The sequence below is a fragment of the Oncorhynchus nerka genome, linkage group LG26 (assembly GCF_034236695.1).
Source record: "Oncorhynchus nerka isolate Pitt River linkage group LG26, Oner_Uvic_2.0, whole genome shotgun sequence".
NCBI classification, from domain to species: Eukaryota; Metazoa; Chordata; class Actinopteri; order Salmoniformes; family Salmonidae; genus Oncorhynchus; species Oncorhynchus nerka.
Genome location: NC_088421.1, coordinates 52,754,956 through 52,771,972, shown reverse-complemented (window position 1 = coordinate 52,771,972; position 17,017 = coordinate 52,754,956). Strand labels below are relative to the sequence as shown.

Below are 17,017 nucleotides of genomic sequence, written 5' to 3'. Positions count from 1 at the left end.
AGTGTGAATTGTATTACTGTATTGCATTATATGGTCTGAAGTTACACACATTGTTTAAACTAATTCTGGTGCTCAAATGTGGTCTTCAAAGTTACAAATATACGCTAGTAATGGTTATGGGTCTGAATGGTTATGGGTCTGAGTGGTTATGGGTCTGAGTGGTTATGGGTCTGAATTAATAACTGCTATAGTCCACCACCATCTGAATGGTTATGGGTCTGAGTGGTTATGGGTCTGAGTGGTTATGGGTCTGAATGGTTATGGGTCTGAGTGGTTATGGGTCTGAGTGGTTATGGGTCTGAATGGTTATGGGTCTGAATGGTTATGGGTCTGAATTTAATAACTGCTATAGTCTACCACCATCTGAATGGTTATGGGTCTGAATTCACTGGATGTCATAAGGTGAACGCACCAATTTGTAAGTCGCTCTGGATAAGAGCGTCTGCTAAATGACTTAAATGTAAATGTAATGTAAATGTAATAACTGCTATAGTCTACCACCATCTGAATGGTTATGGGTCTGAATGGTTATGGGTCTGAATGGTTATGGGTCTGAATGGTTATGGGTCTGAGTGGTTATGGGTCTGAGTGGTTATGGGTCTGAATGGTTATGGGTCTGAATGGTTATGGGTCTGAATGGTTATGGATCTGAATGGTTATGGGTCTGAATGGTTATTGGTCTGAATGGTTATTGGTCTGAGTGGTTATGGGTCTGAATGGTTATGGGTCTGAATGGTTATGGGTCTGAATGGTTATGGGTCTGAATGGTTAGGGGTCTGAATGGTTATGGGTCTGAATGGTTATTGGTCTGAATGGTTATGGGACTGAATTAATAACTACTATAGTCCACCACCATCTGAATGGTTATGGGTCTGAATTAATAACTGCTATAGTCTACCACCATCTGAATGGTTATGGGTCTGAATTAATAACTGCTATAGTCTACCACCATCTGAATGGTTATGGGTCTGAATGGTTATGGGTCTGAATTAATAACTGCTATAGTCTACCACCATCTGAATGGTTATGGGTCTGAATGGTTATGGGTCTGAATGGTTATGGGTCTGAATGGTTATGGGTCTGAATGGTTATGGGTCTGAATGGTTATGGGTCTGAATGGTTATTGGTCTGAATGGTTATGGGACTGAATGGTTATGGGTCTGAATAAATAACTGCTCCTACCACCATCGGGCATTCGCTCTTCATTCAAACTACCCCTGAGTTCTATTGGCTGCTGTATGTAACGTTCAGCGAACATGGAGTTTGCGTCCCTCTTCCAATAGTCTATTGGTATAAGAAATGGAACAAAAAACGATGTCCAGCAACCTATTCTAGGCTTCTTCTGCATGGGTCTCCAAGGAGTGTGTTTTATTAAGGAGAGAGGCCTGTGGGGAACATTTCACAGTCCAGCACCCTGTTCTAGGCTTCTTCTGCATGGGACTCCAAGGAGTGTGTTTTATTAAGGAGAGAGGCCCGTGGGGAACATTTCACAAGAGACAACCTGTTCTAGGCTTCTTCTGCATGGGACTCCAAGGAGTGTGTTTTATTAAGGAGAGAGGCCTGTGGGGAACATTTCACAGTCCAGCACCCTGTTCTAGGCTTCTTCTGCATGGGACTCCAATGAGTGTGTTTTATTAAGGAGAGAGGCCCGTGGGGAACATTTCACAGTCCAGCACCCTGTTCTAGGCTTCTTCTGCATGGGGACTCCAAGGAGTGTGTTTTATTAAGGAGAGAGGCCCGTGGGGAACATTTCACAGTCCAGCACCCTGTTCTAGGCTTCTTCTGCATGGGACTCCAAGGAGTGTGTTTTATTAAGGAGAGAGGCCCGTGGGGAACATTTCACAGTCCAGCACCCTGTTCTAGGCTTCTTCTGCATGGGACTCCAAGGAGTGTGTTTTATTAAGGAGAGAGGCCAGTGGGGAACATTTCACAGTCCAGCAACCTGTTCTAGGCTTCTTCTGCATGGGACTCCAAGGAGTGTGTTTTATTAAGGAGAGAGGCCAGTGGGGAACATTTCACAAGAGACAGAGGCTATCAGTTAGAACCTTATTATGCATACTCTATCATTAATTAGCTAAATATAAGGCTAATACTGCATTGAATTTATTACCTAAAAGAGGTAGGCTAGGACAACTATATATAGAGTCTGTAGGTCTGTTATGACTGTCTGTCTTTGACAGGGCGGGACCTAAGGTACTATAACTGATCCTAATTGGTCTGTAATGACTGTCTGTCTTTGACTGGGTGGGACCTAAGGTTCAATAACTGATCCTATTGGTCTGTTATAACCGTCTGTCTTTGACAGGGTGGGGCCTAAAATACTATAACTGATCCTATTGGTCTGTTATAACCGTCTGTCTTTGACAGGGTGGGACCTAAAATACTATAACTGATCCTATTGGTCTGTTATAACCGTCTGTCTTTGACAGGGTGGGACCTAAGGTACTATAACTGATCCTAATTGGTCTGTAATGACTGTCTGTCTTTGACAGGGTGGGACCTAAGGTTCAATAACTGATCCTATTGGTCTGTTATAACCGTCTGTCTTTGACAGGGTGGGACCTAAGGTACTATAACTGATCCTATTGGTCTGTTATAACCGTCTGTCTTTGACAGGGTGGGACCTAAAGGTACTATAACTGATCCTATTGGTCTGTTATAACCATCTGTCTTTGACAGGGTGGGACCTAAGGTACTATAACTGATCCTAATTGGTCTGTAATGACTGTCTGTCTTTGACAGGGTGGGACCTAAGGTTCAATAACTGATCCTATTGGTCTGTTATAACCATCTGTCTTTGACTGGGTGGGACCTAAGGTTCAATAACTGATCCTATTGGTCTGTTATAACCGTCTGTCTTTGACAGGGTGGGACCTAAGGTACTATAACTGATCCTATTGGTCTGTTATAACCATCTGTCTTTGACTGGGTGGGACCTAAAGGTACTATACTATCTATCATATCACTAAAGCAATTTAAATGCTGTTCTGAATGTACCATGTTGTGTCATAATAATAATTTCATAATTCAACTATTTATAGGCACTTTAATCAATATATTTTGTACAGTACGGTATTATTTCATCACTGTCTATCAGTTTCATTGGAAAGTTCAGACGTTTCTGTTATGTGTTTTTATTGGCTAACAGCGAGAAAGGGGGCGTGGACATCACGTCTCTCTGTACACTGATTGGTTTATAGGTTTCGCGGACTTTGTATTCCTAGGAAACTCAATTTGCATGTTTTGTCTTTCTCCAAACGTCAGCTTTCCGACGGTGACAGCTGCACAGCCGAGCGACCCGGTGGGTACCCAGCTAAACTACTCTTTAGTTGTTATATTTACGCTTTTTGTACACTATTCACAAATAAAATAGCTCGATTAGCGTGCGGTTTTTGAGGTGACGTTTGACACTTTTTCTAGCTAGAAACTCATAGCTAAGTTAGCTATGATACAATGTGTAAGTTTTTCTTGAATATGTGAGTCCTATTTAAAAAAAAAAAAGTATTATGCATTAACTAAAAAAATGTTATATTTAGTCAAATCGCCTCGTAATGTCGTAAATGTAGTGAAACAGTTAGACCGCATGTCACAAGACAGCTGAACCTGCTGGCTGACTTGAGGGTCAGTGCTATACGGGATCCTCGGGACGGTCGTACTCTAACTGACCCGTACCTTACCCTACAGACAGACACAATGACCCGTACCTTACCCTACAGACAGACACAATGACCCGTACCTTACCCTACAGACAGACACAATGACCCGTACCTTACCCTACAGACAGACACAATGACCCGTACCTTACCCTACAGACAGACACAATGACCCATACCTACAGACAGACACAATGACCCGTACCTACAGACAGACACAATGACCCGTACCTACAGACAGACACAATGACCCGTACCTACAGACAGACACAATGACCCGTACCTTACCCTACAGACAGACACAATGACCCGTACCTTACCCTACAGACAGACACAATGACCCGTACCTTACCCTACAGACAGACACAATGACCCGTACCTTACCCTACAGACAGACACAATGACCCGTACCTTACCCTACAGACAGACACAATGACCCGTACCTTACCCTACAGACAGACACAATGACCCGTACCTACAGACAGACACAATGACCCGTACCTACAGACAGACACAATGACCCGTACCTACAGACAGACACAATGACCCGTACCTACAGACAGACACAATGACCCGTACCTTACCCTACAGACAGACACAATGACCCAATGTACCTTACCCTACAGACAGACACAATGACCCGTACCTTACCCTACAGACAGACACAATGACCCGTACCTACCCTACAGACAGACACAATGACCCGTACCTTACCCTACAGACAGACACAATGACCCGTACCTTACCCTACAGACACAATGACCCCTTACCCTACAGACAGACACAATGACCCGTACCTACAGACAGACACAATGACCCGTACCTACAGACAGACACAATGACCCGTACCTACAGACAGACACAATGACCCGTACCTACAGACAGACACAATGACCCGTACCTTACCCTACATATAGACACAATGACTCGTACCTTACCCTACAGACAGACACAATGACCCGTACCTTACCCTACAGACAGACACAATGACCCGTACCTACAGACAGACACAATGACCCGTACCTACAGACAGACACAATGACCCGTACCTTACCCTACATATAGACACAATGACCCGTACCTACAGACAGACACAATGACCCGTACCTACAGACAGACACAATGACCCGTACCTACAGACAGACACAATGACCCGTACCTTACCCTACATATAGACACAATGACCCGTACCTTACCCTACAGACAGACACAATGACCCGTAACTACAGACAGACACAATGACCCGTACCTTACCCTACAGACAGACACAATGACCCGTACCTACAGACAGACACAATGACCCGTACCTACAGACAGACACAATGACCCGTACCTACAGACAGACACAATGACCAATGACCTTACCCTACAGACAGACACAATGACCCGTACCTAAAGATAGACACAATGACCCGTACCTTACCCTACAGATAGACACAATGACCCGTACCTTACCCTACAGATAAACACAATGACCCGTACCTTACCCTACAGACAGACACAATGACCCGTACCTACAGACAGACACAATGACCCGTACCTTACCCTACAGACAGACACAATGACCCGTACCTACAGACAGACACAATGACCCGTACCTACAGACAGACACAATGACCCGTACCTTACCCTACAGACAGACACAATGACCCATACCTTACCCTACAGACAGACACAATGACCCGTACCTACATATAGACACAATGACCCGTACCTTACCCTACAGACAGACACAATGACCCGTACCTACAGACAGACACAATGACCCGTACCTACAGACAGACACAATGACCCGTACCTTACCCTACATATAGACACAATGACCCGTACCTTACCCTACAGACAGACACAATGACCCGTACCTACAGACAGACACAATGACCCGTACCTTACCCTACAGACAGACACAATGACCCGTACCTACAGACAGACACAATGACCCGTACCTACATATAGACACAATGACCCGTACCTTACCCTACAGACAGACACAATGACCCGTACCTACAGACAGACACAATGACCCGTACCTACAGACAGACACAATGACCCGTACCTTACCCTACAGACAGACACAATGACCCGTACCTACAGACAGACACAATGACCCGTACCTACAGACAGACACAATGACCCGTACCTTACCCTACAGACAGACACAATGACCCGTACCTAAAGATAGACACAATGACCCGTACCTTACCCTACAGATAGACACAATGACCCGTACCTTACCCTACAGATAAACACAATGACCCGTACCTTACCCTACAGATAAACACAATGACCCGTACCTTACCCTACAGATAGACACAATGACCCGTACCTTACCCTACAGATAAACACAATGACCCGTACCTTACCCTACAGATAAACACAATGACCCGTACCTTACCCTACAGACAGACACAATGACCCGTACCTTACCCTACAGACAGACACAATGACCCGTACCTTACCCTACAGACAGACACAATGACCCGTACCTACATATAGACACAATGACCCGTACCTTACCCTACAGACAGACACAATGACCCGTACCTACAGACAGACACAATGACCCGTACCTACAGACAGACACAATGACCCGTACCTTACCCTACAGACAGACACAATGACCCGTACCTTACCCTACAGACAGACACAATGACCCGTACCTACATATAGACACAATGACCCGTACCTTACCCTACAGACAGACACAATGACCCGTACCTTACCCTACAGACAGACACAATGACCCGTACCTTACCCTACAGACAGACACAATGACCCGTACCTTACCCTACAGACAGACACAATGACCCGTACCTTACCCTACAGACAGACACAATGACCCGTACCTACAGACAGACACAATGACCCGTACCTTACCCTACAGACAGACACAATGACCCGTACCTTACCCTACAGACAGACACAATGACCCATACCTTACCCTATAGACAGACACAATGACCCGTACCTTACCTACAGACAGACACAATGACCCGTACCTTACCTACAGACAGACACAATGACCCATACCTTACCCTACAGACAGACACAATGACCCGTACCTACAGACAGACACAATGACCCGTACCTTACCTACAGACAGACACAATGACCCATACCTTACCCTACAGACAGACACAATGACCCGTACCTACAGACAGACACAATGACCCGTACCTTACCCTACAGACAGACACAATGACCCGTACCTTACCCTATAGACAGACACAATGACCCGTACCTTACCTACAGACAGACACAATGACCCATACCTTACCCTACAGACAGACACAATGACCCGTACCTACAGACAGACACAATGACCCGTACCTTACCCTACAGACAGACACAATGACCCGTACCTTACCCTACAGACAGACACAATGACCCGTACCTTGGACCAGTCAGTCAATTAGCAAGACATTGTTGTCATTTTCTAACAGTTGATGATTAGCAGAAATAAGGGACTAACTAACTAACTCTCAGTAGATGTGACTTCCTCTTTCTAACAAATCCCCTGGTCTTGTACACAGATAATATCTAACATTCACCAAAGCCAGCTACTGATAGTTCAACCCTTAGTAACAGAACAGATGGAATATGATCAGGCCTACTGAACATCTGACTGTAGAAAACTAGTCTAGGTTGGAACTGTTGCTGTTAAAATACAATAATAATTGTTATTCTGAACTGGAATAAACCGATTGAAGCAAGATGCTTTTTGAGGCAAACAGGAAGTTAGAGAGATCTCCAGGGTTATCTATCCCTGAGAGAATGGGTTTGGTTATGGAGATCAGAGATCTCAGGGTTATCTAATGGGTTTGGTTGTGGAGACCAGAGAGATCTCCAGGGTTATCTATCCCTGAGAGAATGGGTTTGGTGTGGAGACCAGACAGATCTCCAGGGTTATCTAATGGGTTTGGTTGTGGAGACCAGAGAGATCTCCAGGGTTATCTAATAGGTTTGGTTATGGAGACCAGAGAGATCTCCAGGGTTATCTAATGGGCTTGGTTGTGGAGACCAGAGAGATCTCCAGGGTTATCTATCCCTGAGAGAATGGGTTTGGTTGTGGAGACCAGAGAGATCTCCAGGGTTATCTATCCCTGAGAGAATGGGTTTGGTTGTGGAGACCAGAGAGATCTCCAGGGTTATCTATCCCTGAGAGAATGGGTTTGGTTGTGGAGACCAGAGAGATCTCCAGGGTTATCTATCCCTGAGAGAATGGGTTTGGTTATGGAGACCAGAGAGATCTCCAGGGTTATCTATCCCTGAGAGAATGGGTTTGGTTATGGAGACCAGAGAGATCTCCAGGGTTATCTATCCCTGAGAGAATGGGTTTGGTTATGGAGACCAGAGATCTCCAGGGTTATCTAATAGGTTTGGTTATGGAGACCAGAGAGATCTCCAGGGTTATCTAATGGGTTTGGTTGTGGAGACCAGAGAGATCTCCAGGGTTATCTAATGGGTTTGGTTATGGAGACCAGAGAGATCTCCAGGGTTATCTAATAGGTTTGGTTGTGGAGACCAGAGAGATCTCCAGGGCTATCTAATGGGTTTGGTTGTGGAGACCAGAGATATCTCCAGGGTTATCTAATGGGGTTTGTTGTGGAGACCAGAGATCTCCAGGGTTATCTAATGGGTTTGGTTGTGGAGACCAGAGATCTCCAGGGTTGACTGAGAACCCATCTCACACAGTTCTGGGTTGTTCATCTACAAACAGGAAGTGGTCTCCTGACTGACAGAGAACACAGTTCTGGGTTGTTTGTCTACAACAGGAAGTGGTCTCCTGACTGAGAACCCACTCAAACAGTTCTGGGTTGTTCATCTACAAACAGGAAGTGGTCTCCTGACTGACAGAGAACACAGTTCTGGGTTGTTTGTCTACAACAGGAAGTGGTCTCCTGACTGACAGAGAACACAGTTCTGGGTTGTTCATCTACAAACAGGAAGTGGTCTCCTGACTGACAGAGAACACAGTTGTGGGTTGTTTGTCTACAAACAGGAAGTGGTCTCTGACTGACAGAGAACACAGTTCTGGGTTGTTTGTCTACAACAGGAAGTGGTCTCCTGACTGACAGAGAACACAGTTCTGGGTTGTTCGTCTACAAACAGGAAGTGGTCTCCTGCCTGACAGAGAACACAGTTCTGGGTTGTTTGTCTACAACAGGAAGTGGTCTCCTGACTGACAGAGAACACAGTTCTGGGTTGTTTGTCTACAACAGGAAGTGGTCTCCTGACTGACAGAGAACACAGTTCTGGGTTGTTTGTCTACAACAGGAAGTGGTCTCCTGCCTGACAGAGAACACAGTTCTGGGTTGTTCTTGTCTACAACAGGAAGTGGTCTCTGACTGACAGAGAACACAGTTCTGGGTTGTTTGTCTACAACAGGAAGTGGTCTCCTGCCTGACAGAGAACACAGTTCTGGGTTGTTTGTCTACAAACAGGAAGTGGTCTCCTGCCTGACAGAGAACACAGTTCTGGGTTGTTTGTCTACAACAGGAAGTGTTTTTAATGTCTGAATAGATGCCTGGACAGAGAACACAGTGTCTGATGTCATAAGGCTGAAAGCAAACAATTTTAACACACTAAGTGGTCTGGATAAGCGTCTGACAAAGAACTTAAAGTTCTGTAATGTTTTCCATCTACAACAGGAAGTGGTCTCCTGCCTGACAGAGAACACAGTTCTGGGTTGTTTGTCTACAACAGGAAGTGGTCTCCTGCCTGACAGAGAACACAGTTCTGGGTTGTTCATCTACAACAGGACCAGTGGTCTCATGTGCCTGACAGAAACACAGTTCTGGGTTGTTCATCTACAAACAGGAAGTGGTCTCATAGTCACTGAGAACCCACTCATACAGTTCTGGGTTGTTTGTCTACAACAGGAAGTGGTCTCCTGCCTGACAGAGAACACAGTTCTGGGTTGTTCCATCTACAACAGGAAGTGGTCTCCTGCCTGACAGAGAACACAGTTCTGGGTTGTTCATCTACAAACAGGAAGTGGTCTCCTGCCTGACAGAGAACACAGTTCTGGGTTGTTTGTCTACAACATTTCCAACCTAGACAGATATGTAAGAGTGTTTTTAATGGGGAAACTAAACATGAATAGATATTTATATGGATATTTAATGTCGGACCATTGTTATTTGTTTTTTCCTAGGCATAAGGGCAATGAAATGTACCGATATTTATGTATAGTTGCATATTTTACTAAGCTTGGGTCCCAGGAAAACATTGAATTTCTCATTTGGGTCCCAGGCTGAAAAGGTTAAAGAACCCCCCATGCTTTAACACACTACAACACAGAATTTGTTACTTTATCTAGGGAGGTTAGTTATTTCTGACGGTGGCTGGCCTCTTTAACACACTACAACACAGAATTTGTTACTTTATCTAGGAGGTTAGTTAGCTGACGGTGGCTGGCCTCTTTAACACACTACAACACAGAATTTGTGGACTTTATCTAGCGAGGTTAGTTAGCTGACGGTGCCTGGCCTCTTTAAATTGGACAAACAAGATAACAGAATGTCATGAGTCCAGCTGCTGTTGCATCAGACACAGAGTGGCAGTGACAGGGACCATACCAAATGCACCTATTCCCTACATAGTGCACTATTTCCACCAGGACCATACCAAATGGTTACCTATTCCCTACATAGTGCACTATTTCCACCAGGACCATACCAAATGGAACCCTATTCCCTACATAGTCCACTATTTCCACCAGGACCATACCAAGTAGCACCCTATTCCCTACATAGTCCACTATTTCCACCAGGACCATACCAAATGGAACCCTATTCCCTACATAGTCCACTATTTCCTCCAGGACCATACCAAATGGAACCCTATTCCCTACATAGTCCACTATTTCCACCAGGACCATACCAAATGGAACCCTATTCCCTACATAGTCCACTATTTCCACCAGGACCATACCAAATGGAACCCTATTCCCTACATAGTGCACTATTTCACCAGAACCATACCAAATGGAACCCTATTCCCTACATAGTCCACTATTTCCACCAGGACCATACCAAATGGAACCCTATTCCCTACATAGTCCACTATTTCCACCAGGACCATACCAAGTAGCACCCTATTCCTTACACACTGTTCCAGTGATAACCTGACTAAATTCCCTTGGTTTAAACATGGCTGTTCCTGTGATAACCTGACTAAATATAGTCCTAACCTGACTAAATATAGTCCCGTTGGTTTAAACATGGCTGTTCCTGTGATAACCTGACTAAATATAGTCCTGAATACCAGATGACCTGACTAAATATAGTCCTGAATACCAGATGATAACCTGACTAAATATAGTCCTGAATACCAGATAACCTGACTAAATATAGTCCTGAATACCAGATGACCTGACTAAATATAGTCCTGAATACCAGATGACCTGACTAAATATAGTCCTGAATACCAGATAACCTGACTAAATATAGTCCTGAATACCAGATAACCTGATTAAATATAGTCCTGTTGGTTTAAACATGGCTGTTCCTGTGATAACCTGACTAAATATAGTCCTGAATACCAGATAACCTGACTAAATATAGTCCCGTTGGTTTAAACATGGCTGTTCCTGTGATAACCTGACTAAATATAGTCCTGAATACCAGATAACCTGACTAAATATAGTCCTGAATACCAGATAACCTGACTAAATATAGTCCTGAATACCAGATGATAACCTGACTAAATATAATCCTGGAGACCAGATGATAACCTGACTAAATATAGTCCTGAATACCAGATGATAACCTGACTAAATATAGTCCTGAATACCAGATGACCTGACTAAATATAGTCCTGAATACCAGATAACCTGACTAAATATAGTCCTGAATACCAGATAACCTGACTAAATATAGCCCTGAATACCAGATGATAACCTGACTAAATATAGCCCTGAATACCAGATGATAACCTGACTAAATATAGTCCTGAATACCAGATGATAACCTGACTAAATATAGTCCTGAATACCAGATGACCTGACTAAATATAGTCCTGAATACCAGATGATACCTGACTAAATATAGTCCTGAATACCCTGTGAGATAACCTGACTAAATATAGCCCTGAATACCAGATAAACCTGACTAAATATAGCCCTGAATACCAGATAACCTGACTAAATATAGTCCCTGAATGGCCAGATAACCTGACTAAATATAGTCCTGAATACCAGATAACCTGACTAAATATGGCTGTTCCTGTGATAACCTGACTAAATACTGCAGATAACCTGACTAAATATAGTCCTGAATACCAGATAATCTGACTAAATATAGTCCTGAATACCAGATGATAACCTGACTAAATATAGTCCTGAATACCAGATGATAAAATATAGTCCTGACTGAAAAATATAGTCCTGAATACCAGATGACCTGACTAAATATAGTCCTGAATACCAGATGATAACCTGACTAAATATAGCCCTGAATACCAGATGATAACCTGACTAAATATAGCCCTGAATACCAGATAACCTGACTAAATATAGCCCTGAATACTGTTCAGATAACCTGACTAAATATAGTCCCTGAAACATGACTGTTCAGATAACCTGACTAAATATAGCCCTGAATACCAGATAACCTGACTAAATATAGTCCTGAATACCAGATAACCTGACTAAATATAGTCCTGAATACCAGATAATAACCTGACTAAATATAGTCCTGAATACCAGATGACCTGACTAAATATAATCCTGAATACCAGATGATAACCTGACTAAATATAGCCCTGAATACCAGATAACCTGACTAAATATAGTCCTGAATACCAGATGAACCTGACTAAATATAGCCTGAATACCAGATAACCTGACTAAATATAGCCCTGAATACCAGATGATAACCTGACTAAATATAGCCCTGAATACCAGATGATAACCTGACTAAATATAGTCCTGAATACCAGATAACCTGACTAAATATAGTCCTGAATACCAGATAACCTGACTAAATATAGCCCTGAATACCAGATGATAACCTGACTAAATATAGCCCTGAATACCAGATGATAACCTGACTAAATATAGTCCTGAATACCAGATGATAACCTGACTAAATATAGTCCTGAATACCAGATGATAACCTGACTAAATATGGTCCTGAATACCAGATAACCTGACTAAATATAGCCCTGAATACCAGATAACCTGACTAAATATAGCCCTGAATACCAGATAACCTGACTAAATATAGTCCTGAATACCAGATAACCTGACTAAATATAGCCCTGAATACCAGATAACCTGACTAAATATAGCCCTGAATACGATATTTTCCCAACAACTGATATTTAGAGGGGTTGACCAAAGATACTGTTGAATCTTATTTGGCATAGCTTAACTAACTAACTAACTGTCTGTCTTGTCTCATAGCTTAACTAACTGTCTGTCTTGTCTCACTGTCTGTCTTAACTAACTAACTAACTAACTAACTAACTAACTAACTAACTAACTGTCTTGTCTGTGTCTGTAGATCAGTACCAGTCATCACTCATAACCAACTAAATTAACTAACAACTAACTAACTAACTAACTAACTAACTGTCTGTCATGTCTCATAGCTTAACTAACTAACTAACTAACTGTCTGTCTTGTCTCATAGCTTAACTAACTAACTAACTAACTGTCTGTCTTGTCTCATGGCTTAACTAACTAACTGTCTGTCTTGTCTCATAGTCTGCTAATCAGTTGTCTGTCTTGTCTCATAAACCCAACTACCTAACTGTCTGTCTTGTCTCTCAGTAAGACCAACTAACTATCTAACAAGTCTGTCTTGTCTCACTTAACTAACTATCTAACTGTCTGTCTTGTCTCATGGGGGCAGGTAACTAACTAACTAACTAACTGTCTGTCTTGTCTCATAAACAGGCTAACTAACTACTTCTTCCAGGTAACTGTCTTGTCTCATAACTAACTAACCAGGTAACTACAGGCCAGGTAACTAACTTCTCTGTCTTGTCCTACAGGCTTAACTAACTAACTAACTATCTAACTGTCTGTCTTGTCTCATAGCTTAACTAACTAACTGTCTGTCTTGTCTCATAGCTTAACTAACTAACTAACTAACTGTCTTGTCTCATGAAGCAACTAACTAACTAACTAACTAACTGTCTGTCTTGTCTCATACAGCTTAACTAACTTCTTCTTCTTCTAACTGTCTGTCTTGTCTCATAGCTTAACTAACTAACTAACTAACTGTCTGTCTTGTCTCAGGCTGCGGTACCAGTCATCATGTCTCATGGCAAAGGCCAGTCTGCCATCACTCAATGGGGCGTGTAAGAGTCTCACAACAAGATGATGCAGGGGCCACTCCCTCCAGGTACTACAGGCTGGAAGTCAGCCAGGGGCAGGTAGGTGACTACAGGCCAGGTACCTACAGGCTGGGTTAAGGCCAGGTAACTACAGGCCAGGTAACTAAGGCCAGGTAACTACAGGCCAGGTAACTACAGGCTGCCAAGGTTAACCAGGTAACTACAGGCCAGGTAACTACAGGCCAGGTACCTACAGGCTGGGTAACTGAGCCAGGTAACTACAGGCCAGGTATTACAGGCCAGGTAACTACAGGCTGGGTTAAGGCCAGGTAACTACAGGCCAGGTAACTACAGGCTGGGTTAAGGCCAGGTAACTACAGGCCAGGTAACTTTACAGGCCAGGTACCTACAGGCGGGTAACTAGGCCAGGTAACTACAGGCCAGGTAGCTAAGGCCAGGTAACTACAGGCTGGGTTAAGGCCAGGTACTACAGGCCAGGTAACTACAGGCTGGGTTAAGGCCAGGTAACTACAGGCCAGGTAACTACAGGCCAGGTAACTACAGGCCAGGTTACAGGCCAGGTAACTACAGGCCAAGTTAGCCAGGTAACTACAGGCCAGGTAGCTAAGGCCAGGTAACTACAGGCTGGGTTAAGGCCAGGTAACTACAGGCTGGGTTAAGGCCAGGTAACTACAGGCTGGGTTAAGGCCAGGTAACTACAGGCTGGGTTGAGGCCAGGTAACTACAGGCCAGGTAACTACAGGCTAGGTTAAGGCCAGGTAACTACAGGCTGGGTTAAGGCCAGGTAACTACAGGCCAGGTAACTACAGGCTGGGTTAAGGCCAGGTACTACAGGCTGGGTTAAGGCCGGTGTATTGTGTTAGGTGTATTATAATGAATCGGTGTATTGTGTGTATTATAATGAATCAGTGTATTGTCTAGGTGTATTATAATGAATCGGTGTATTATAATGAATCGGTGTATTGTCTAGGTGTATTATAATGAATCAGTGTATTGTGTGTATTATAATGAATCGGTATTGTCTAGGTGTATTATAATGAATCAGGTGTATTATAATGAATCAGTGTATTGTGTGTATTATAATGAATCAGTGTATTGTGTTATTATTATATGAATCGAATTGTATTGTGTGTATTATAATGAATCGGTGTATTGTCTAGGTGTATTATAATGAATCAGTGTATTGTCTAGGTGTATTATAATGAATCGGTGTATTGTCTAGGTGTATTATAATGAAACGATGTATTGTGTGTATTATAATGAATCAGTGTATTGTGTGTATTATAATGAATCAGTGTATTGTGTTCGGTGTATTATAATGAATCAGTGTATTGTCTAGGTGTATTATAATGAATCAGTGTATTGTCTAGGTGTATTATAATGAAACGATGTATTGTGTTAGGTGTATTATAATGAATCAGTGTATTGTGTTCGGTGTATTATAATGAATCGGTGTATTGTCTAGGTGTATTATAATGAATCGGTGTATTGTGTGTATTATAATGAATCGGTGTATTGTGTGTATTATAATGAATCGGTGTATTATAATGAATCAGTGTATTGTCTAGGTGTATTATAATGAATCAGTGTATTATAATGAATCAGTGTATTGTCTAGGTGTATTATAATGAATCAGTGTATTATAATGAATCAGTGTATTGTGTGTATTATAATGAATCAGTGTATTGTCTAGGTGTATTATTTATGAATCGGTGTATTATAATGAGGACGGTGTATTGTCTAGTGTATTATAATGAATCAGTGTATTGTCTAGTGTATTATAATGAATCGGTGTATTGTCTAGTGTATTATTATGAATCGGTGTATTGTCTAGGTTTATTATAATGAATCAATTGTGTGTGTGTATTATAATGAATGGTGTATTGTCTGGTGTATTATAATGAATCGGTGTATTGTCTAGGTGTATTATTATTGAGACGGTGTATTGTCTAGGTGTATTATAATGAATCAGTGTATTGTGTGTATTATAATGAATCGGTGTATTGTCTAGGTGTATTATAATGAATCAGTGTATTGTGTTAGGTGTATTATAATGAATCGGTGTATTGTCTAGGTGTATTATAATGAATCGGTGTATTGTGTGTATTATAATGAATCGGTGTATTGTCTAGGTGTATTATAATGAATCAGTGTATTGTGTTAGGTGTATTATAATGAATCGGTGTATTGTCTAGGTGTATTATAATGAATCAGTGTATTGTGTGTATTATTATGAATCGGTGTATTGTCTAGGTGTATTATAATGAGACGGTGTATTGTCTAGGTGTATTATAATGAGACGGTGTATTGTCTAGGTGTATTATAATGAGACGGTGTATTGTCTAGGTGTATTATAATGAATCAGTGTATTGTGTGTATAATGAATCAGTGTATTGTGTGTATTATAATGAATCGGGTGTATTGTCTAGGTGTATTATAATGAATGGGAGTGTATTGTCTAGGTGTATTATAATGAATCAGTGTATTGTCTAGGTGTATTATAATGAATCGATGTTGTGTGTATTATGATGAATCGGTGTATTGTGTATTATAATGAATCGGTGTATTGTGTGTATTATGTCGTAGATAATTGTTTCAGAAATATATATAAATATAATACTCTCAGAAGAACTTTGTGGATTCAATGTAGCCTTTAATACAAGTTATTAAAAGCCGTGCTGGTCCGCGGAACAGCCGCCGCTTCTTAGCACTGGCTCTGCTTTTATACACACATAGTATTTGTGTACATCACATATGTAAATAGAGCTACTCCCCCTTTAGTATCCGCTTTTGGTTACAACGATGGCAGAACTCTTTCCATGTTCTATAAATAATGTATATACTGCACGCTTATGTTTCGTCATCAATGTTATCCTGCCTACATCTTTCTTCCTGTATCCTGCTGACCACAGCACGTTCAGCTGTCGTGAATGCTGCGTATGGTCTGGTTAATGTATTCCTACAAAAAATAGAAGCATGGTCTGGGTGTCATATGGCCTGGATATCATCTTCTCTTAATGTGCATGTCCTTGCTCTACTTCAGCCTAGCAGCCAAA

At 42.2% G+C, this 17,017-nt stretch overlaps 1 protein-coding gene across 1 annotated transcript in view; it reads left to right on the top strand.

Annotated features, from left to right (window-relative positions):
- The first annotated feature begins 3,235 nt into the window (after positions 1 to 3,235).
- The window catches only part of LOC135564919 (serine hydroxymethyltransferase, cytosolic-like), a 66,038-nt gene continuing 52,256 nt past the window's right edge, over positions 3,236 to 17,017 (top strand). The window contains exon 1 of the mRNA XM_065011004.1: positions 3,236 to 3,301. The gene's annotated coding sequence lies outside the window, so the exon portion shown is untranslated. The remainder of the gene's footprint in view (positions 3,302 to 17,017) is intronic.